This window comes from Mauremys reevesii, linkage group 2, assembly GCF_016161935.1.
Source record: "Mauremys reevesii isolate NIE-2019 linkage group 2, ASM1616193v1, whole genome shotgun sequence".
NCBI classification, from domain to species: Eukaryota; Metazoa; Chordata; order Testudines; family Geoemydidae; genus Mauremys; species Mauremys reevesii.
The window spans coordinates 260,204,321-260,227,644 of NC_052624.1; the positions used below are offsets into that span (position 1 = coordinate 260,204,321).

Here is a 23,324-nt window from a genome sequence, read left to right on the forward strand (position 1 = left end):
TTTCTAATTTTAAGAGTAGTTAAGCTCTAGAACAGGCTTCCAAGGGAGGTTGTGGAATGCCCATCATTGGAGATTTTTAAGAACAGGCTGGACAAATACCTGTCAGGTATGGTCTAGGTTTATTTGGTCCTACCACAGCAGACCCTTGAAGTCCCTTCCAGTCTTACATTTCTATGATTCAATGATTAAGCAGCAATAACTGTTGTTCGATTTTGCCCTACTTCAGATTCTGACAAAAGGTTACAGGATAAGCAGAAGACATCACTGGTTCTATTTTTAAAAATGATTATACTTGGATAATTTCAACCAGGAAACACGGCGTGAGTAAGGAGAGGATGCCTTGACTCTTCTTACATGGTTATTGTTGCTAAGGAAAGCATTCCACAGGGATCCACTGCTCAGCTCATCTGTCTTTCTTTGCCTGGAACTCTCAGACAGCATTGTGACATCGTGGAATGGTAACATGATTTAGGGGCTTTTGTTGTTTTGTCTTGTTTTTTTTCTACCATTTCTAACTCTGTAGCAGCGGCTTATAACTATGTGGAATTGTAGAAATAATGGGGCAGATCCTCAGCTGGTGTTCACAAATCTGAAGGCAAACTTAGGACCAGAAACTCTGGACACTTTCAAGCAGTATTTAAGGCCTGATCAAACTCCTACTGAATTCAACTGGAGTCTTTCAAATGACTTCAGAGGGAGCTGAATCGGGCCCTAAAAGTATTAAGAGTTCTTTAGAATGTGTTTTTTTTCCTTCTGTAATTTCTCATTCTGAATGCCTCAATTTCTGCTCCCACTCCTCCCGCACTCTTTCTTTTTAACTCCCTCCCCCCCAGCTGGTTAGAGAATTAAGTAGTTTTTTATGTGGCATATCAAACAACACAATAGTGAAATTGTAGAAGACAAGCAATGTCTTTTAAAGCTGTGGGTGTGGATGAGTCAGCCAGGGAACTGAAAGGTGCCAAAATATATGAATATGTACTGTACTTTACTATATTTTGCCATTAACATAGATATTTGAGAGGACTGCCATGTCCTATGTACCATGTGAAGTACAATTTCCATGTGGGACACATATTCATGTAGCACATAGATTATTTCTTGTGGTTTATGCTGTTTGATGCTCTGCTTATCTGTCATTTACTCTGTCATTTCTCTGCTGCTTTACATCTCTGCTGCTTTAACTCTATAACAAAGTGGAGAGGCAGAGTTTCTGAGTAGTAATTGTGAGATAACTACATGTGCGGGCTGCCAGAGAATAAAGCACTTTGGTGGTATGAGAATAGTATTTGTTTTCCTTGAGGAGATAAGAAGGCTCAGAGACTGACCCCGAGTGGGGTTTGATCCTTCAAGGTGCTGGATACTCCTGTGCAGTATTGTGCTCTCTCATCTCCAGCTGAGTTCATTGGATAGCTCCTTGCAGGATAGAGCTCATGCCTAGGAGCCCATTCATGGTAACAAAGGTTACTTCTGATGCTTCTCTGCTTCTCTCTCTTCTAAATGCAATACCTTTTTCAGTTGTCTGCTTCTGAAACACTTAACAGGGCCAACCACTCTTCACATGGAGACTTTGACCTTCAGATTTCAGAAGAAATACTACACACTCAGTCTAGCTTTTATGGGCTTTTATGGTTCCCAAATTATCCCAATGGGATCTGTAAACTTAGAGTGATAAGCAGGTGAGGACTTGCATTACTTCAATCCTCCAAAAGATCCTAAATATAACAGACAATCACTCTATCAAAAGAGCTCCTAAGCCTTTTGAGCTTATATCAGATTTTTTTTTTTAAATCTGTCTTCAGGAATATCGCCACTGATCCTGCAAATATCAAGTGTTTCCCCTTTAAATGTGCTTTCCCATTTGCCTCAGATGTTCTCCTCAAAATGTTATCTTGCTTCCCATCTGAAGGATGCTATGGTGTTACTCTGTGTTTTTTCCTAACCTTTGTGTGTCTTTTGCAATAATTGTTCTTGTATATTTGATGCATTGTCAAATTCTACTTCTCTAGAATAATACAAAATAGGTCATCTTGTCCATTCCCCTAGAACTGTGCTGTATTCATTTTGCCAAATGAAAGGTCTTCTTTGTCATTCTTTTGGGGGTAGAATGACATTAACAGTTCAACCACTTTTTATTGTTTGTTTGTTTTTTTGAAGGATCAAAAAATGCATTCATACAGTCTGAGGCTTGTAATCAATCTCCTACTACTCACCTATTAGCGGCTAACGTGCTCTCAGCTAATGATATGGTCTGTGCATCAGTGAACAGGTAGGATGCTTTGACTGTGAAGATGCATGGTAACTCTATTGGTGGCATTGCACGTTCACTGAAAAAGATCTTCCATCTCTACTATTACATTCCCCCGGCAGCAGGATCTTTCAGGCTTTTTCCTCCAGGAACGGATTGTCAGTTTGCTAGAAAAATTCATCAGTCTCTGGATTGAAGGGTGCACATAATATAGAAAAGATGCAATGAGTTTCTAGGAAATGTAACAACATTAGATGTAAGTAAATGTCATCAAATATACTTGATGGGCAACTTAATAAACATCTCCATGCAATTGGGAAGGGTGCCAAAGAGCAAATATAGCACAATTCCTTTCAGTGACTGATCAATGAATAACAGATAGTATCCATTTGGAAAACTAATTCATGATAAAGTTCTTACTTTACTAGCATTAACCTTGCTTTAATAGACATGCACACATCATGATGCTCTTGTTATAGTCTGTGGCCTCTTTAAGACTGTAGTCACAGGACTAGGGGCAAGCATGTGACCTATAGGAAGCTGGCTTCTTCTCAGGCCTGGGCTACCAGTTCTTCTTTCACATGCTCCTGGCTTTCTGCAAGGTTTCTCTTGGCTTTCGGATTGCTTTCTCTTCCTGCTATATGCAGACACAAACAGCTGCAATCCAACTGATGCCCCCTACATATTCAATCATTCCTAGAAAAACCCTCTTTATTCTCCCCAAGTTAGTTCTTGTCCAGGGCTTCCAAGTGGCCAATGATTTGGGTGGTGGTTTCTATTGTTTCAACTATCATACTCAATAAAAGGAGCTTAATTACTTCTTTAATTTAGCCAGAATTAACAGTAACTAGCACAGTAGCTTCAATAAGGTCTGTGATTGCCCATAGATCAAATACACACTCACTGGCAGCTACTAACACAGTTATTACTCCTGACTAACTACCACCATAGGGGCTAGAGTGAATGTAGGGGAGCATGCACACTTGTTCATTACTTTAAGAATTGTGGCATATACTCCTTACATACCTGTCAAATCTACTGGACCCACCTCCCTGTCTCTCCCTTCCTGAGTTGTAATGGTTAGTAGAATTACCCTGGAGTAATAATAGGGTTCTATGAACCACAAGGATTGCAACATGACTGGCCTTTGTAGGTTGTGGTGGATGTGGAGAGTCTCTTCTGGCCTCAACCCTTTGTACACTAGTGAAGGCAAATATTAAAATTCTCAGATGTCTCATTCCACTGACAAAGATTGTAATGAGAAGGGATATAATATAATAGATTTTTTTTTTTATTTTTTATTTTTGAAATGGAAATAGCAAAAAAAAACCCATCTCTTTTTTACATAAAAAAATATTAATATTATTATTTCTTCAGATTGTATATAATCCAGGGCAAAATTCTCTAAACTCTAGACTACACCTTACAATTTGCTCTGAGTCAGAGGCAGTGCATAGATTACAATCTCACCATTACAATCTCACCCTGTATATGTATCTAACATGCCTGTCAAGAGTCTTTGCTCATGTTTGCTCAATGAGTAGAACTAAACTCCTAAATTATTGATATTTGTCCCAAGATTAATTAATAACATTATTTTTGATAAAAATTGTTAAAAACAACTATCCTGCAGGGAAGGATGCATTTTACTGGAAAAGGCATTGCTCAAAGAGGTAACACATTGCCTCTGCCATCTGAAGTGACCCTAGAGCTGAAACATGTACGTAAATGAACAGCACATATCTGTGTTTGAATATAGAGATTGGCTCAAGCTGTAAAATGAGGATCTGGACTTAGTTTTTGAGCATCCAAAATTCAGGTCTGTTTGTGGAAATCTAGTTCTTATCTTACCCTATTTCTAGAAAAATGTGTTGGTTTTGATTTTGTTTTTTTTAAATGCTGGGTACAAACTCTGGTGTGATGTATGAGAAGTAATGAGTATATTATCTTAAAACTGTCTTGTGAATGTGCTAGTTTCTTTTCTTGTAATAATCTTTAACAAGGGAATATCTTATTTGTATAAATATGTATGTATTGCTATTATACAGTAGGTTTTCCCCTCTCCTGCCCTATTCCTTGCCTCCTCAAAGTATGAGGGGTCAAAATGCTGATGTACCAAACAGGTTAAAAATGTAATTATTAAAGACTAAGACCCACTCAGAACACCCACCCACCCCCACCCACTACATGTGCTTTATCATATTCTTCGTATGAATTCAAGAAACACCCTCCCTTTCTGCATTAAAAAAAGAAGAGAGTACTTTTGACACATCATTTACAGAAATAAATATTTTTGTTATTTCTTTGGCTGTTTCTCGCAGATGTGGTTATTTGGTCACTGACTGGTCAAAAGGATTTCAAATGTGATTGATATCCACTTTAATCTGTATATTTCACTAATATTCTGCAATTTTGATTTGGTGGCCATGCCACCTTTGTTTGAGATTTAGATTGCCGGTATTGTATCAGAAGATATCTGGAATGGCCACCTGACAATCAAATTATAGAGCACTGAAGAGGTTAGAGCCACACAGTATATTACTTTCTTTCATAGATTGTACTGCATATTAAAATTCTCAGATGTCTCATTCCACTGACAAAGATTGTAATGAGAACAGGATAGCACAATATAGATTCATTTTTGTTACCATTATTTTAATGAGAATGGGAAATAGCAAAAATGTAACCCATTCTTTTTACGACATAAAATATTAATATTTGGTATTCTTCAGATTGTATATAATCCAGGGCAAAATTCTCTAAACTCTAGACTACACCTTACAATTTGCTCTGAGTCAGAGGCAGTGCATAGATGTGATGTTTCAGGAGTACAGTGTAGATCCAATTGTGATTCAGAATCACAGTTCAATCCCTTGTTCCCTTTGGGAGGTAAACAGCATCAGCCTTTTTCTTAGTGCAGCTTTCTTCCCCTTCTGCACCAGTCCAGCAGTAATGACCTATGTATTGCAGTGGGGTGGAGTCAAGACTCCATTGTTCTCCACCTCTGCCCACCCTCTCTCTGCCACCTGCGTGAGAAAGTAGGGCCATGGCAACATCTTCCACCTTCTGCCATATTGTGCTATGTGGATAGTCTACAATAAAGGGCAAATGGGCACATGTCCACTGGCATGTTAAAATTTGGGGCCTAAGTCATTGTTGTCCTACACCTTGTGTCATCATTTGCACAGGTACACAGAGAGTGAAAAACAAATTCAATATGCTGACATCTTGATCCAGTAATGTTTTGCACCCACTTTGCACTGATATAAATGGCTACATAAGATGCAAAGCAATAGTGAATTTGGTCATAAATTACTTAGGCCACATTCTCCTGCCCACATCAGAGCCAGTTTAAATGTACTTTATGCTCACTTTGCCAGACCAATAAGAGTAATTGGAACAAGCGAATAGAGTTTGAGGCTGCATTAACTTATGCTGTTTTCCCCGTCCGTCCGAGGTATGGAACTGTCCTTTGTTGAGAGAAAGTACTGGTGGCAGCCAAGTTTAAGAAGGCCTCAATAAGCATGGCCACTGCCCCCAGCTAGAAAAAAAAGTAGCACAATCTGGGCCTGAGTCTGCGTTGATGTGAGTGACTACACAAGTTTTGAAATGCACAGATTTCCCTTTCCTCTAGGCATGTTATTCCCATTTAGGGTACGTCTACAGACACCCACAGCACAGCCACAGTCTGTTGACTCACACTTGCAGGGCTCAGATTGTGGGGCTAAAATTACTGTGTAGACATTCAGGCTCAGGCTGGAACCTGAGCTCTAAAACTTTCCACCTCACAGGGTCCCAGAGCTCAGGCTGGAGCCCAAATCTGACCATATACACAGCACATTTTTCAGCCTCAGAGCTTGAGCCCTGCGAGTGTGAATCAACTGACCTGACCCAGCCACAGGTTTCTTACCCCTGTGTACACATACCCACAGAGGAGAATGGGTCTCTGTTATCAAATGTGTCCCTTTATCAGGAAATGCAATCAAACAACTGAAGGAGAGGATGTATTTGTCATTGTGTGAATATCTGGATTTTTTAATTTAATTTATGTTTTTATTTATTTGTCTGCTATAATGGAGAATCCTGCAGGAGCATCATACTTTTAAAATGCCATCCCTGCGCTTGCTGTCCCATTGTGTTGCCTCACTGTTTCTGGAAAGCCACTTTATTCAGGCAGAACTTCCAGTAAATATGGGAAGAAGCATTAATTGACCCCACAGACTCAGAATGGTGGAGAAAATGTAATCATATATCAGACTTGCAGTTAAGGCACCGAGCCAGGTCTCAGGAAATCTAGGTTCCATTCCTAGTTTCTTCCAGAGATTTTGTGTGTGAGCTTTGACAAGTAACCAAATCTCTCTGTACCTCAGCTGAACATCTGTAAAATGGGGATAACTCATGATGTTGTTGTAATGATAAAGCTATACATGTCTGTAAGAATCTCAGATATTATGGGCAGAGGGACCAGAAAAGTGCCTGTACAGATATATCTATCTGTGAAGACATCCATGCCTCCCAAGTGGATCTGTACCACATCTAGCAATATGTACAATAATGGCTGAACCTGGGTTCCCCCAAAAAAGATTTGATGCCAAATAACACATTAGTCAGAGTATTAAAAGACACATTTCTTCACCCTGATCTATGTTTTTTGTCAGCATAATTTGACTGAAATCAGTGAGTTACACTCATGTAAAATTGATGTTTCAGGGAGTAGAATTGGGCCTTTGGTTGACTCACTGTGAATAATGTGATATTTGGCCTAATTTTGCCTTTTATATCAGTGGAGTTTTGGGAGAACCAGGCCCAGAATCTTTAAGTTAGGTGACTATGCTGGTTACATTATGTGAGGAACAGCTTGTTAAATTCTGAAAAAGCAGATATTCTGTAAGCTGTTTGAATGGTAGTGAATGTTAATACAATGCAAAGTTTCATTACTTCTATGCCTGCCCTATGGTAACTTTTACATGCACTTTATCACATTATAGATAAAGCCTCTTAAGTGTTTAATACAGCACAATCAATTGACTATATAGACAAAGCACTGCCCCATACAGAATACCTACTGCAAAATTATGTCCCTTCATTTTTTTTCCTAGCATTTTCTTGGTTTTAGTGCAGTTATTCTCACACAGTCAAATTAAAGGAGGGACTATGGTTTTCCAAGTAAATTTGATTGTTTAATATATGAGAACTGCTTTGGAACAGATCAATAAGAAAAAAGCAGGAAATTATTTACATTGCTGGGAAGTGATCAACAATATTTTTCCTTCTAAAAGTTGCCTGTTGCTCTATCTCTGATAAAAAGAAATGTAACCCAAGCTGAGTATTCTCTGGCAGCTGATTGCCACTTTGAATGGGGAACAAAGCATTTACTGGTACATTTGTGCAATATTATGTGGCTTTGAGTCCTATGGAGTGCAGAGTGAGGATATTAAATGAAAGCTTTGAAAAACATGGTTAAAAGGAAGACCCAATTTTCCTTTACAGACAGGGACCAAGCTGCAGCAGGGTTTGATAGTAGTGATGTCACCAGCCTAGTGCATGCACAAAAGCCAAGTGAAATGCAAGTAGGCATTATTGTATTAAGCATTGCTTCAGACCTGCCCCAGGTGGATGGTAAGCCTTTTCTTGTTGGTATTGGCCCACCCTCAGAGATTATTGACTCAATGGGCTTCCTAAGGACTCTGGCATATTTTACAACCTAGCCATTGAACCACACTGTCAGTCACTGGCTTAGTGTGACATGGTTATCATCTGTTGTCCATACCTGACATTATGGGTGCCCCTTTTCTCTGCATCATCCCTGCACCAGTATTACAGATGGTCTATGGCAGGGGAGGAAGGCAGAGCATGAGTGGTATTCCTCACATGATGAAAATAAAGATTGCCTCAAAGGGCAATTTTCTGTTTCTACATCACTGCTGTAGAGTTTTGATTCTCCTTTGCCACAGCGTCTGCGAAGCCTGGAGAAGCAGAAATGTTCAGAGCTATAGGCAGTCTGAATGCAACTCAGTGACAGTGTCAAAGTTTTCTGTTGCAAAGAATTTTCAATATACTTTGCAGATAAGAAAGAGCAGATTCTTGGCCAGCTCCTCAAGATTGGCCTTTTAACACCCCACTTAGCTTAAGGAAGTGGGTGCAGAGATAACTTTAAAGCTCCCTGATCTTGGGTCCTCCAGGCCAGTCATCAGGTGCACTATACAGGAGCCAACAACCCCCTAGAAGCTCTCCTTCAGCTAGGCATTACAACAGTGTAGGGAATGTCTTGGCCACACACTTTTTCTCCTGTACTAGAGGCTGAGGAGAGGTTCAATAGAACCGCTACATTGATTCTATGACATTAAGATATTCCTTTACAAAAGGAGAATCCTCAGGAGGCTCCTTAAGTTGGCTTCATAGCTAATTTGTGTGACTAGACTTTAAAACACTGGGAAGTAGTAGTTTGCAGTAAGGCTTTCCAGACTATTCCTACAATCTGTTCATTCTCTGAATTAATTCATGTGCAAACCTTTTGCTTACCTGGGATAATTTCAGATTAATCATACTGCAGTTTCTGGCCTTACCAATGTAAGCCAGTGGCTAGGGCTTTAGAGAGAAGGAGCCTCATGTGCCATTAATTGATTAACTGGAAGAAGAGACCTCTTCAGCAGACTTTATTTGCATAGTTGACACCCACAATGCCAGATTTTTTTTTTTATCTTTGGGTCAAAATTTATTTAAGTCTTGGCTGTAGAGGTAATGAAATGTTATCTGTATTGTATGACTAAAGTTCAACAGAACTATACTTAATATGCCCTGAGTGAGGGGTCAGAGTAACCTCAAAGGTCTGGGTAGTGAGCTGAAACCCAAGTGAGAGAAAAAGTGGTAGGGTATAGGTGTTTCAGTCTGTTTAAGGGATCTATATGCCATTTGAGCCTTCTGTCCCCGCCCCCGCCTCCTCTCCATATGCTCCTTGCTGGGTAATAACAGAGTTGGATAAATTCAGTTGAGTCTTCCTTCCTTACCCAGTAGCCATTAGAGCTCAAGTCGCTAATAGGTGTCTGAGGTGATGAAGCTTCAGAGCCAGCACAGAGTATTATGGTGAGAGATGATGCAGAGGAGACAGCAGCATTGAGGTTACCCAGCAACCTTAGAAATGTAATCACTAATATCTGGGGGGAGGGGCGCAGCAGCACCACTGTTGTCTGACTGAATTTGACAGGACCAAGCTGATGGCACAGAGTCAGCATTGTGGAGAGCAGTGTCAGCTCAGTGAGAAGCCACAAAAAAGTGGTGGCAGCAGCAAGATGACAGATAGGCAGCAAGGCAGCTTTTCACAGAAGCCAAGCCCTTGTGATGAACCCACTTGAATGCACCCCTGGACTTTGAGACTTCACTAACCTCTGACAACAAACCGTGAGTAGGGAGGGGAGGAGGAAAGAGGCATGGTAAAGAGACATGCTTTCATCGGGTGGTCACACTGGCAGTTGGGGAACCTGAGGTAAAGGACTACTGGAAAATATACTGTAGGGGTGGGTTTAACTTTCTACTCACATACTGATCAGTGGCTATTGCAGTGTTTTTCTAAATTAAAGCACCTCTTATTAAAAGTTGTCTTTTTATGAAACAAAGACTCAGTGCTTGAAAGTGGACAAATATTAAGTGCACCCTGAGGAGGTATATAGTTTTCCCAGATTTGTAAGTGTGGGCTCAAGCCAGTTTTGTTTTGTAATTTTAAGAACCTCTAGATATCAAATCTGGCCCTAGCTGTCATAAGAGTTCTGGTGCTGGCTTCGTCATGCCGTCTTGCTCCACTCGTCCACAGCCTTGGCTGCGCGGGCCGGCGCGTTGCCCCCTGAGCCTCTAGCCTCGGCTGGTAACAGCAGCTAGTGGCCGGCACGCAGTTCCTTATATTCGCCAGTGTAATAGTTGTTAGAGTAGTGCCCCTAGCTGTTCACTCCTTGAGTCCTTTAGTATAGTTGTTTAAGTTGCTACAGTAGTTCTTAGTTGTTTTAGCTGTTATAGTTGTATAGTTAGTAGTATAGTATAGTATAGCTTTTAATAGTTGGGATCTTATCAGAGCCCGCGTGGTCTTTGCCTTATGCCTTGCCCTGCGATCTCTGCCCTGCCATGGTGCGAGCCCGTGTGCGCTTATGTGACTCTGACCTCCCGTGCCTCGGAGATGCGCAGCCAGCAAGCAAGTGCCTGCGCTGTCCAGGCCCCGGCCCAGCTCCGGCCTGGCTCCCGACCTCGGCCGGAGCAGCAGTCGGCGCCGCCCGAGCGCTCCTCCCCCCCGCGCCGCTCCCCCGGCGCCGCGCTGGCCTCCGTGAGCAGCAGCTCCGCAGCACCCCCCAGCGCCCGCCGGCCCCGCCGCAGGCCAGCAGCCACCCACCGCACCGCCCCTCGCCCCCGCGGGCCCAAGCCGGCCGGCGGCCGCGGCCGGCAAGCGCGGAGCCCGCCCCGGCCGCAGCCCCCGCCCACCGGCCCCGGCCGGCGCCGGAGGAAACGCCGACAGGGGCGCCTCCATGCCCGCGCAGGCGCAGGGGCCCGCGCCAGGACGGCCGGGCGCTCACCGGCCACCGCACTGACCGCCACCCGCCAGGGCAATCGATTGGAAGGCGCCGGATTTCCCGCTGCTCGGCCGACGGCCTGGGCCTCCCATGACTGACCATCCGCGCTCCATCGGCGCGATGCCGGCCCGCGCCAAGGATGCGGGCCATCCACTCCCGCCACGCCCGATCGCCCCGATCGCTCCTCTGTCTTCGCCTCCGCGCTCCCTCCTCGCCGCGCCGCGTCGCTCGGTCGCTTCCGCACCGCCCACCGCGCGCCGCGGCGGTCGCCAGCATCGCGGCGGTCCGCGCCATCGGCGCTCCCGCGCCTCGCGGTCGCAGTCCCGGCGCCGCCGTGGGTCGCGCCCGCGCCGAGGCGCCGCCGGCTCCGCCCGCGCGCCCGCCGCGCCGCGGGTCCAGCTCCAGGCGCCGCCGCGCCGCGAGGCCGCGCTCGCGCCGCTCAAGCGCCGCGCGCCGTCTATCGTCGCCGCCGGGGTCGCGCCCCCGGCGCGCTCAGGTCTCGCGCCCCGCGCCGCCTCTTCCGCCCGCTCCCGCCCCGGAGGCACGCCACCGCGCGCGGCGAGGCACACCACCCGGTCCCGCCCGGGCGCACACGCCGACGGGGAGCGCCACCGCCCTTCCCATGGGAGGGCTCAACTGCCCCCCGGACAGGGGCCCTCGGCCAACATGGACCCCCCTCCCCGGGGCACAGCCAAATTCCCTTAATGGGGGGGCCACTCTCCCAATGGGAGCAGTGAGCAGGGGGCCCCACGCCCCCTGCATGCAGCCCCAGTTGCCCTCCGGGCCCACCCTGAAGAGGGCGCCCTTCCCCGACGCCGACACTGCGAGCCCCACGCCACAGAGGTTCACGAGAGTAGACGCACTCCACCGAGAGACCGGTCACGCCACCAGGACCTCCGCACCAGGCAGACCAGGCTCGAGCCCAGGCGAGGCCTCCTCATCCACCAGCACTCCCATCGCCCCGAAGCACGGGGCGAGCGCCAAGACGAGAAGCCAATCCAGACAAAGACATCGAACAATCCAGCCAATCAACCGGCAGTCAGCCAGCGCATGCCCCTGCCAATCGCCAACGCCATGGCCCCGCCAGCGTGGACGGCGCATGCAAGGGCCAACAGGGTTCCTCCGCAATCCCCCCATCGCCAGGCGCCATCTGTCAGTCCACTGTCGCGCGCTGGCCAGGCAAGCGGAGGCTCCCACCCCCCACCGCACCGTGGCGGTCAAGGTCGCCGGGCTGTGGAGTTCGTCCGCATGGACTTTTTGGGCGGGGCCGCATCGCTCTGGCGCAGTGAAACACGCGCCGCAGCCCATCCAATGGAGCGCATGGATCCCAGGCCCACCGTTCGCTGAGCGACCCAGCCCAACTCCCCCAGCTGATCAGCTCATCCTGCCTCCCCCTCATCCCTGTCCTGCTACATCCCTGCCTGCTCTCCCGACTCACTCCTCCGGGACAGGGCCAGGGGGGCTGGCGGTGGACTGAGGGAGGCACTGCAAGCTCCAGGCCAGGACTCAAAGCGGACTGGACCATGGGGGTCTCGGGCCTGACGGACTATACGTCCGATGTGCCGGGACTCGGACTGGAACACTTGGTGAAAGGCAATACCATGCCCCGGGAAATGCAGGGCCTGTTCCAGGAGAAATGCAACCAGAGACCACGGACCTACCGGACGCAGGCGGACTAAGCTGCCCGGCGCCGTGAAGGAATACGGCAGCAGCCAGCCGCCGCAGCCAGACACTCAGGCGGCGGCCCGTCGCAGGCAGGCGCCCGGCCGGCCACGGTCATCGGGGGCCGGCCGCCGCGCCGCCCAGCCGGGGGCGCCGGCCACCAGGGCCAAGGCAGCTTTTCCATCCCTCAACGCCCAATCCCTTTCCTTGGTTGTCCAAGGGAGTTCTCCTCAAGGTCGATTTCCGCCTTCCTCTCCCCCACCTCTCTTCTCTATCACCTCTTCGCGTTTTCCCGCCCCCCAGCACGGCTCATGTCACACTTCATTGCCCCCCCCTCCCTCCTCTCCTGCTCAACCGGTCCCCCTTCCCTACCCCCCCTCTCCCATTTCCCTCCCCTCCCAGGAGGTCCAGTCCTCCCCTCCAGGGACCCTCTCCCTCCGAGGAGGGTTCCAGCCCTCTCTGAGGTGTCTGGGTCCAGTGCCATCCTCTCTCAGGGGCCCTTGGGCTGCAAGAGCCCATCTTCTCCCCCCCGATAGGGGATTCTCCCTTCTCTGGATCCTTTCTCATCCCCAGGAGCTGGGTCACAAGCCTCTGTTTTGGATGGTGCCACTGGGGTCCATGATCCACTCTCTGGAACCATTATCCTGGGACTGAATTTACCTGCATGTTCAGCAAGGATGGTTTTCGCGTGGCGCCACTACTGCTCTTCGATGCTTACTGTACCATGGGCACGCCACCGCGGTGTTCACCCAATCATTCACAGTCCAAGGCGGCCTTCGGTACCACCTGATTCATCGTCGCTGCGCGCCCCCATGTATCGTCGGTCGCCCTGCTGGGCCCAGATCGGCTGCATCGATCTCTCAGTGCAGCTGCCGCGTCCTGGATACTCACTCCAAGCACAAGTCACCCAGTCGACAAGTCCCTCTCAGCCTGCCTTCTCTCAACTCTCAGCCCCGCTGTCCTCTCGGGCTTCTGGCCGCGTTCTGTCTCCTCGACTCCCTCACCAGGCCCGACTCGCTGGCTGCGGGCGTGCTGCGCCTTCCTTCCTCCGGCTGGGTGCGCACGGTTCTCTGGTGGCACACATGGCGGCGTGCCGGCGCCGCTTCAAACAGGCCGGGCTGCGGCTGCGCTGCCGCCTGCGCAGCACTGCACATGGTGGCTGTCTGGTGCGTACCGCCTCCGCGGTGGGTGTTGGCATGGTGGTGGCTGCGCACAGTGCTGGTGGTGGTCCGGGGTGGTGGTGCCCCGTGGTGCCACCTGTCACCCCCTGGTCCGACGACTGGGGGGCCTGTGGACCTCCGGGCTGACCCCGGACGGCCGGGGGGACGGGGCACGGGCTGGGCCTCCTCTGCACCCAGGGCTCTGGGCCAGATCAGGGCTCGGGGCTCAGCCTCAGCAGTCTCGGCTTCCTCGCCTCTCTGTGGCGGGCCAGGCGGACTCTCGCACAGCACTCAGGACCGCACACAAGCACAGCAGTGACTCATCCTCCCGAAGCGGTGCACATCCTCTATGTGCAAGCCTGCTGGCGGCTCGCCGGACCTGCTCCTGCCGGGAGGCTCTGCTCTCTGGCTCTGAGCACCTGCGACGCTGTCTGGCCAAGCGCTTCACCTCACAGTTTCACCTCTGGCCCCACGACTCGCCCCAGACCTGGCTGGTGCCCCCAGTGCCTCCGCCAGCAGTGCTGTCCCTCGCTTCCCCTCTTTGGCTTTCCCCAGGTTCACCCCTTCAGCCCTCAGCCCTGCTCTCAGGCAGACCTCTCTCGCCTCTCCTTCTCAAGGCTCCTCTCCCCTCTCCTCCTCGATTCCTCTCGCTCCTCTCCTCTCCTCCTGCTCCTGCCCTCAGGCCTCCTGCTGCTCTTGCACGCTGCCGCTCGAGCGTCCGCGTTGTCTGCTCGCTGGCTGCTTCTGACATGTTGCTCTCCATCCATGCTCCCTCAGCTGTTGGTTCGGGCTCTCATCTTCCCAGCATGTGGCTCGACCCCTCACCACCTCTCTCTGCAGTCCTTGGCCTGCTTGCCTGGGTTCTGCACTTTACCCAACCTGAGCTCTGAGTGGTCGATGCAGCAGGTTCTGAGTGAGCGGCAGAGCAGCAAAAAGCTCTCTGCAAGCAAAGCAGAAAGCAAGCCAGGCGCCTTCCTGCAAGCTGAAAGCCCCATGCTGTGGTCAGCCCCCCTAAGTCTTAGTCCTCACCCAACCTCTGCCCCTGACCACCCTGCCCCTCCTCTCGTCTCCCTCTGGGTCGGCCTCTCGCTCCTGTCTCCTCAGGGTGCCTGGCAGCTCTGTCGGCCTTTGCTCAAGCCCTGCCAGCCCGCTCCCTCAAAGGGTCTCCAGCTCTCCCCCCTCAGGTCGTCCAACTGCGCCCCCTTCAGGATCTGAACCTGGTTTCTCCCGCCTCTGACCTCTGCGCCCCTCCTTCTCGCCCCAGCCTTCTGCTCTGCTCCAGAGCCCTTAGCCACCGGCCTCCCGTCTCTCTCTCTCATCCGCCCAGATCTGGAACTCCCAATCACATCCGCCAGGTCCGTCCCCTGTCGGGGCCTCTCACAGGGACGTGTGGGCCCCCCATACCCCCCTTCTTCTCCACAAGGTGCCCCTTCTTCCACCCTTCTCCCCTTCCTTCTGGTCTCCTTTCTTCTCACGCCGCCCAGATCTCTTCCTCCTTGAGCACGCAAGCCCCGGAGCAGCAGCTCAGCTCAGCCACCGTTTCCCCGGACGCTCGCTACCCTCATTGACATTGACCGCCTAAAGCGTTTCGCCGCCTCGAGCAGCAGAAGCGAGCGAGCGTCTTTTCGGCGAGGCTTCTTCTTTCTGGCGGACATCCTGGGTGACGGCCTGCATACGAGCGCTCGCATAGCTTGCTCGCTGCCCACTGCACACTCGACACACGCAGGCCGCCGCCGGCGCCTGGCCGGCCCTCCCCATCCCCATGTCCATCCCAGGACATCTTCGCCGGCCACCTCAGTCTTCACCACACGCCGCTGCTACCAGCGCACCGGCACAGCGCCTTCGCGGCGGCGCGGCCTTGCTCTGCGGCGGTACACGCCCTCATCCCACACCCCCCCACCGCCTAGGTAGCTTGGGAGGCAAGGAAATGGAATGGCAGGAGCAAAGAAGAAAAGAAAGAAGAAAAAACTCTCACTGGTGTGTGGTAACTGGTGTTCTTCGAGATGTGTCCCTCCCTACCCCCCTCCAGACCTCCCGGAATCGTCGGGGAACTGAGAAAGAAGGAGGGGCGGGCCGGGGGCGAGGGGTATATCATAGCCGCCGCGGCGGCGCGGCGCCAGCGCGCCAGCCGGCGCCGGAGTTGCTAAAGGCTAAATGTTCCGAGAGACTGCACGCGCGGCGCGCACACCTACAATGGAATGGATAGGAGCAACACATCTCGAAGAACACCAGTTACTACAGGTGAGTAACCGTCTTTTATACCTCCAAGCACTGTATACATGATCCCTTCATTAGTAGGGAAAACACTTGTGAAATCCCAGCACAAATATGTCACACACAACTCTCTGTGGCATGCGAGATTGTGGGGATTATCTAGGTCAGCCCACCCAACCATTCCCCGTTCTTGGATGCCCACTCCATCAAAGTGTAACACACACGCACACACCATTCACTGGCATCCAGTGTGCTTCAACAGCAGTCATGGGAACTACAAAAGAAAGCCAACCAAAAACAAGAACGGTCTTCTTTCATTAAAATGAACAGAGAAAAGTATTGGTGAAATGTTACTGAGTTTGCATGGTCACAAAATTGGCAAAGTAAACATTTTTTGTCTGTTTAGTGGGCTGAAAATTTCACACAGCTTTACCTTTGCACCTTTATGATAGGCCAGGATCTAGGTTGTGCTGTTACTTGTTCCTGGTATAGCCATTGTGATTAGAATACAGAATTTTAATGCCTCCTGTAATCTGTGAATGGGGGTTATAAATTGTGTTATTCTGGCCTTTTTAATATTCTGACAGTTAATTTGATAGTCTCTCTCAATCTTCCTTGTTCAGAACATTAGTCACCTGTAACAAAGAAATGTAATGGTTACTAGCTAGCCATACAAAATGTTTAAAACTTTAGTGACAGGGTTGGTTTTGACTACTTGGATTTACAATATGATTGATAGAAGCCTGCACAATTGATTGCTCACTTAACTACACTAAAATCTCTCCTTGAAACCTACTAATGGTTGCAATCTCTCTCAAGCTGTGCTGAAAATTAAAACTCTGATGTCATAAAGACTGTAATGAGAAGAGAAGATGGCCCCAGCTGTTGCAACTAGGGTTCTCATTCTGCAAGTCCTATGCATGGGAAATTTGGATCTACTTCATAAGTGAGAGTTCTGCATCTGTAGGGGCTTTCAGGATCAGGCAAAATATGTAATAATAATAATTAATAATACAAATGGCACAACATTAAGGGCTGGATTGGGGCATATAGGTAGAGCTCATGCTGTTGGTGGCATGAAGATGCCCAGCAGCAGTGGATTTGTGAAGTGTCTGGGAAGCCCAGTGTTTCCCGGATCTCCAGGGAATCCCACCACTGTTCCCATCTTTGCCATAGGGCAGCACGTGTTCCCATCTATGGTTGGATAGCTCTTGTGCAGGCAGAGTGGATGGGGCATATTTCCATTTCCTTTATAGAAAGAACAGGAGTACTTGTGGCACCTTAGAGACTAACAAATTTATTTGAGCATAAGCTTTCGTGGGCTACAGCTCACCTCATCGGATGCCCACAAAAGCTTATGCTCAAATAAATGTGTTAGTCTCTAAGGTGCCACGAGTACTCCTGTTCTTTTTGCAGATACAAACTAACACGGCTGCTACTCTGAAACCTTCCTTTATAGAGTCACTTTTGACTGCTATTTTATCCCTCCTGGAGATTGTAAGGGTGAAGGAAAACTCTTTACACCCTTTCCTTTCCCTATATACCCTACAGAGTACATGCACAATCTGTGCCTCATCCATTTTTACAATAAAGCTTGCAACAAAACAGGAAAATGACACCAATTAAATTCCTTCTGAGTACAATGCTCAAAGTGCAGCCTGCATGTAGCTGCATCTTATGAACTCGTTCCCCCCGTCCCCCCGCACAGTCTTTTTCCTTTTAGGATTAAAGAGCCTGCTTAGTTGAAAAGGTTTAGCAGATAAAACAGTACTGAGAGTACAGAATGTGGGTAACTGGAGGTCAATCTGTGACTATGTACTGACCTATTTAAAATAATCCTCAACTTAAATTTGTCAATCAGTTAATATTTGTTGAAGCTTATTATAAGGCATGTTTGAGATTTCTGCATAAAATGCACCCTTTGGGCCAATATAATGGACAGCTCTGGGGAGCTGAAGAGTACAAAGGTGGAATAAACAAAGGAAGGAGACAGTACGTAAATAGAGGTTTAATTGCAATTGATCATTTGATTCTTATTCCATTTTATAATGGACTGACACATGTTACAGGGTAAAAGCTATGTCCCCAATCCAGCAAAATACTCAAACACCTACTTAACTTTAAGCATGTGAGTTAGCTAATTTACTTTAAGGGGAATATTAAAGTGCTTAAAGTTAAGCACATGCCTAAGTGCTGTGTTGTACTGGGGTCTACAGTGTTATGTAGATGGTGTAATATCTCCATGGTTAGAGCTTTAATTAGCTTTCCCCTAGAAATCTAATTTTGATATATACTGTACTCCATTAGAACTAGCTCAGTTCACCTGAACTTTTCATGTACTGTGCTCAGCCAGAGGAGAATTTTATTGACTCACTTGCCTGTGAAAGTGTTTTACTTGCTGTTCCTGCTTTTAGCCCAATGCAGAAGCGACACTGGGTTGAAAGCTGGTAATTAAAATTGTATGCTAAAAATCAATGCTACAAGTCCAAAAACCATGGGCCACCCTCCCAATCCTCAGCTGATTTAGCTCCCCATCTGCAGCAATCACCTCTCTACTGAACTCCTGCTTGTGATACACACAAATGTCTAAGAGAGAGAGGCTGTGGCAGAAGTTTAATGCCTAAATATTCCCCTGAGATACCTATGACTAGATCCTCAGCTGGTGAGCTTGACTGACTTCAGCAGAGCTACAGCGGTTATTCCTGTTGAGGATTTGTCTCCTACTTTTCAGTTCAGTAGCTTCCTCCAACATCACCAGTAGATAAAATTGGCAGTGCTCCAGCTACTCTGAGCCACATCCACTTCTCTCCACCTTCACCAGGGACATGGTGTGGATGCTGCTGTACTTTTCCTTCAGCAGCAAAAATGTCTCTTTTACAAGAGCGGGTAGGAGGTGAGGAAGAAAGGGAAAGGATTTTAGCCCCTCCTTCCATTTCTTCCTGCAAGGGTACAAACTGAGGTAGAATTCAACCACAAATCATTAGGCTCAATGTAGGAATTAGAGGTGAAACTTTGTGGCCTGTACTATGCAGATCAGATTAGATAATCACGGTGGTCCCTTTTGGCCTTCAAATCTTTGAGTCTATCAGCTGTATTCTCTCACCCAAACAGACCCATTGCAAGAGAGAAGGCGATAGCATAGCCATCCAAAACACTCTAACATGAATGTGGAGAGTGTATTGCACATTCCTTTGTTACCAATTATGTGAAGGTTCTAAAGTTGTAATTTCTGTGCCTATTAGGTCAGGGATCTGGGCTTGAGGGTGCTTGTGAAAACTTAATTCCAAATTGTGTATACTTTCAAAAACTATTTTATAACTCTGCTCTTCTAATCATCCTTTAAATTAACTGAAGTGTATTTACAATCTCAGCTCCAGCTTAATGAAGTGTTTCTGTCTGGATGGAAACAAAGAAGCCAGTGCTAGTGATGGATGTGAGCTAAAAGAAATTGTTAATGTTCACATTTGGCATTGCACTGAATTTGATTCTTTCTCTCTAGGCTCATTCATCTCATTTAAATCAATGACAGCAAATGCATATTTGGACTATCTTTTTCAGAGAGGAGCAAGTTCAGTAAAATGGACCTGCTTCATCACTGCAACATTCCAGTTCTATGTTGGTGTAACTCTACTGAGATCAATGCATGGATGCCAGCATAAAAACAGAGTAATGTAGCCCGGGAATAGCATTTTTGGCCTATTTAGTAGAGAGTAATTCTCCATGCATGCAGCTATACACAGAGAACAGGAATAAACTAGTATGTAACGCTGTATCAGGTCTGCAGTATAATCCAATTCAATCCTTTAAAAATACACTACTAGAATCAGCTGACAAACTCTTTCTATATTGAAATCCTTCCCAAGATGAGATATTTAATGCATTCCATCCATATCTACCCAAAGTATCATAAACAACATTTCTTCCTTTGCCTTCTCTTCTCACAGCTGCTTAAATTTATTACTCATTAAGATCATATTAAATCTGATTTAAGAAATTAAAATCTTTGATACTTGGAATATTACTTGTAGGGGGAAGCTACAAGTAATACACCATTACACCATTACTGTTGTGGGTGGTGTAACACTGCCTGTAGTGACTCAGGAGTGTGAATACCAACCTCAGGGAAGAGAAAAGGGTAAATAGAGAGGTGGCAAAATCTGCCAATGATTCAAAATTGCTCAAGATAGTTAAGTCCAACATTGACTGTGAATAGTTACAAAGGGATCACACAAAACCCATTGACTGGGTAACAAAATGGCAGATAACATTCATGTTTATAAGTGAAAAGTAATGCACATTGGAAAACATAATCTTAACTACATATACAAAATGATGGGGCCTAAATTAGCTACTACTACTGAAAAGAGATGTTGGAGTCATTGGGGATAGCTCCCTAAAAACATCTGCTCAATGTGCAGCGGCAGTCAAAACAAAACATAACAAAAAAAGAACAATGTTAGGAAACTTTAAGAAAAGAATACGCAAAGAGTCAGAAAATATAAGACGCCTCTATAAATCCCTGGTATGTCCACACCTTGAATACTCCATGCAGTTCTGGCTGCATCATATCAAAAAAGATATATTAGAATGGGAAAAAGTACAGAGAAGAGCAACAAAAATAATTAGGGATATGGAACATCGTCCATTAGAAGAGAAATTAAAAAGACTGGGACTATTCAGTTTAGAAAAGAGACAAGGGATATGATAGAGGTCTATAAAACCATGAATGGTGTGGAGAAAGTGAATAAAGAAATGTTGTTTACCCTTTCCCATAACACAAGAACCAGGGTTCACCTAATGACATTAAGGGACATCAGGTTTAAAACAAACAAAAGGAAATACTTCTTCATACAGTGTACAGTCAACCTGTGGAATGCATTGCCATTTAACTGGGTTAAAAAAAGAATGAAATAAGTTGATGGAGGATAGATCCATCAATGGCTACTAGCCAATATGGGCAGGGATTAACCCTATGCTCTGAGTGTCCCTAAACCTCTGACTGCCAGAAGCTGGGAGTGGATGACAAGGGGTGGACCACTTGATAAATTACCCTGTTCATCCCTTCTGAAGCATCTGGCTCTAGCAACTGTCAAAAGACAGGATATAGGGCTAGTTGGACCATTGGTCTGACCCACTAGGGCTGTTCTTATATTCTTAGAATGTTAAGAACCAGGTCACAAACCCCACACTTAGATTTCACCCACCAATTATCTTGTGTAAACTCCTCAGGGATTATAGCATCCTAAACATGGAATCACAGGCAGTACCCCTGGGGACTCTGATCTATCTTGCCACCCAGAATGAGCACACCTTTGTGACAGATGGTCTGTTACACCAAGAATCACAGCAATATTCACTTATCCCAGGTCAATTGCATCTGAGATCTCACACCAAAGACACTGATGGTAGCCAATCCTATAATACATTGTATAAAGATTTATTAAATAGGAAAAGGAAATGAGTTATTTACAATGTTAAATCAGGTAAATATATATATGCAAATGAATTACAATCTTAAGGTTCAAAGGGTAACAAAACTTCTATAATAGGTAATCTTTATATGTCCCTTAGGGATAACCCAGGCTAAGCAGCTGGGCATCTCTTGTTTGTGCCTAGAAACCTTGCTCCCCAGCACAGAAACAGCATAAAGATCCATTCCCTTCTTGTTAGAATGTTTTATCAGCCTTCTCCCATGTACTCTGAGCTGCAAACTCTGCTGATGGGAGGAGTCCTCTTGCATGACTCACCTTCGGGGGAAGGGAGAAGGTAGAATGACCAACATCTTTTGTCCTCTTTAACTTACCACAATAGTCTGTCTGATATCAATGGACCTTTCCTGTTGGACAGAATGTAACATCTTCTGTTGGAAATCAGCATTTCATGCTAGTTAATGTCTCTCTCCTATTTGGTGATTTACATAATCACAGAGGCTGACAATTCACCTGTTCAATATATGGGATACAGAAAGTATAAGTGAGATTGATGCATGCAGATACTCACAAGAATTCAATAAAATCTAATCAGTAAACACATTCTTATAATTCTACTACCTGTTTTGACAATACTAACACACAAGTTAGCCAGATTGCTTACAACTATGTATTTGACATATGGGCAAACGTTCGCACTTGATCTGCCAGAGTCAGAGGTGGAAGTGCTAAGGTATTGCTCCTCTATATTGCCTTTTAATTGCAAACCATTGCAGAATGTGAATGATGTGCTGAACTGGAACTCACAAGAAAGTGACTGTACTGTAGATATATCCACCCACCAGCCCAAAAAAGAACATTTTTCCAAAACAAACCTCTGTAGATTTCAAAAATTTTCTCCTCACCATCCACAGCTCCAGCTTGTCACTGCAGAGGACCTCCAAGGGAACAGCCAGACAGAACATCATCTGATCAGGGTCTCTTGAGAAGAATTAGGGGCAGCCCACTTCCATCTCTCTAGGGATGTTTTGGAAACCCTGTCTCCTCTTCAGATCCATTCACTTTGCTCATGTGTTTTGCCTCCATTTAGGTCCCAGAATACATCATGTTTCTGAAATTTTCACATTGCAGTGAAAATTTTGAGGGAAGCTCATCATGCACAGTAGCGTGAATAGAGTCTGTGTAGCACAAGAAGGGTTACCGTTCAGGCCACTCACCCGCTACCACTTGAAGATGGGAAGCATTCTGCCCACCCAAGAGCAACTGCTAAGAAGGCAGTTGTGAGTTTTCACCTATGCTACAATAAGTAACAGGAGAGGGAGACAGTGAACGAGCACACATCTCTCCCATTTTGGTCACCTTCTATCGCCACTACTGTGAAGTGGACCTCCTGCAAAAATAAATAACAGGGACTGTCCTGGTGGCATTAAATTGGGAAGAAGGAAATGGGGCCCACTGCAGGACTCAAAGTTTGCCACTGGAAACAGATCTATTTTTTGTTGTATATGTTATATATGGGCACAGTGGCATATGCCTGTAATCCCAACTATTTGGGCAGCTGAGGCTGGTGAATCGCTATGGGGTTCTGGTCTGTAGTACACTATGCCAATCAGGCATCTGGTGACACTGACAGCCTAGCTAGTGGGTGGCTGAAGGACTGGCTAGAACAACATGAGTGACATGTTGTGATTGGCTCTCTCTGTGAGGGCTGATGGACAGATTGATCAAGGTGATGTTATATACATATTGACACATTTTCAGAGTAACTGCACCTATATTCTTCCTCCATGGTGTTTGAAAGGCACCCACTTAAGGTTTCCAACTCCCAGCTGTCACCTCTCTTGGGCAGAGACCCACGTCTCCCTCCCTCATGACTGGGATTTAAAGGCTGCACAGCTACTGCCTTACATTGTAACATCCCCAGTAAGCCAGTCTGCATAAAGGCATTGCTTTCTCTCTCTGAGGGCTATGAGCAGAGTATTGCCGTCAGTCAAAAGTTGCCACACAGCTCTTTCTAAGCAAGTACATTTATTCTTAAGGTAAAAGCATTATAGTGAGAACA

At 46.9% G+C, this 23,324-nt stretch overlaps 1 long non-coding RNA gene across 3 annotated transcripts in view; it reads left to right on the forward strand.

Moving 5' to 3' along the window:
* The first annotated feature begins 1,309 nt into the window (after window positions 1-1,309).
* The window catches only part of LOC120398654, a 119,955-nt gene continuing 97,940 nt past the window's right edge, over window positions 1,310-23,324 (forward strand). For 2 of the 3 annotated variants that reach the window (XR_005594606.1, XR_005594608.1), the window contains exons 1-2: window positions 1,310-1,676; window positions 2,155-2,266. This is a non-coding gene — a long non-coding RNA (uncharacterized LOC120398654). The remainder of the gene's footprint in view (window positions 1,677-2,154; window positions 2,267-23,324) is intronic. The other variant, XR_005594607.1, reaches the window with a different exon arrangement.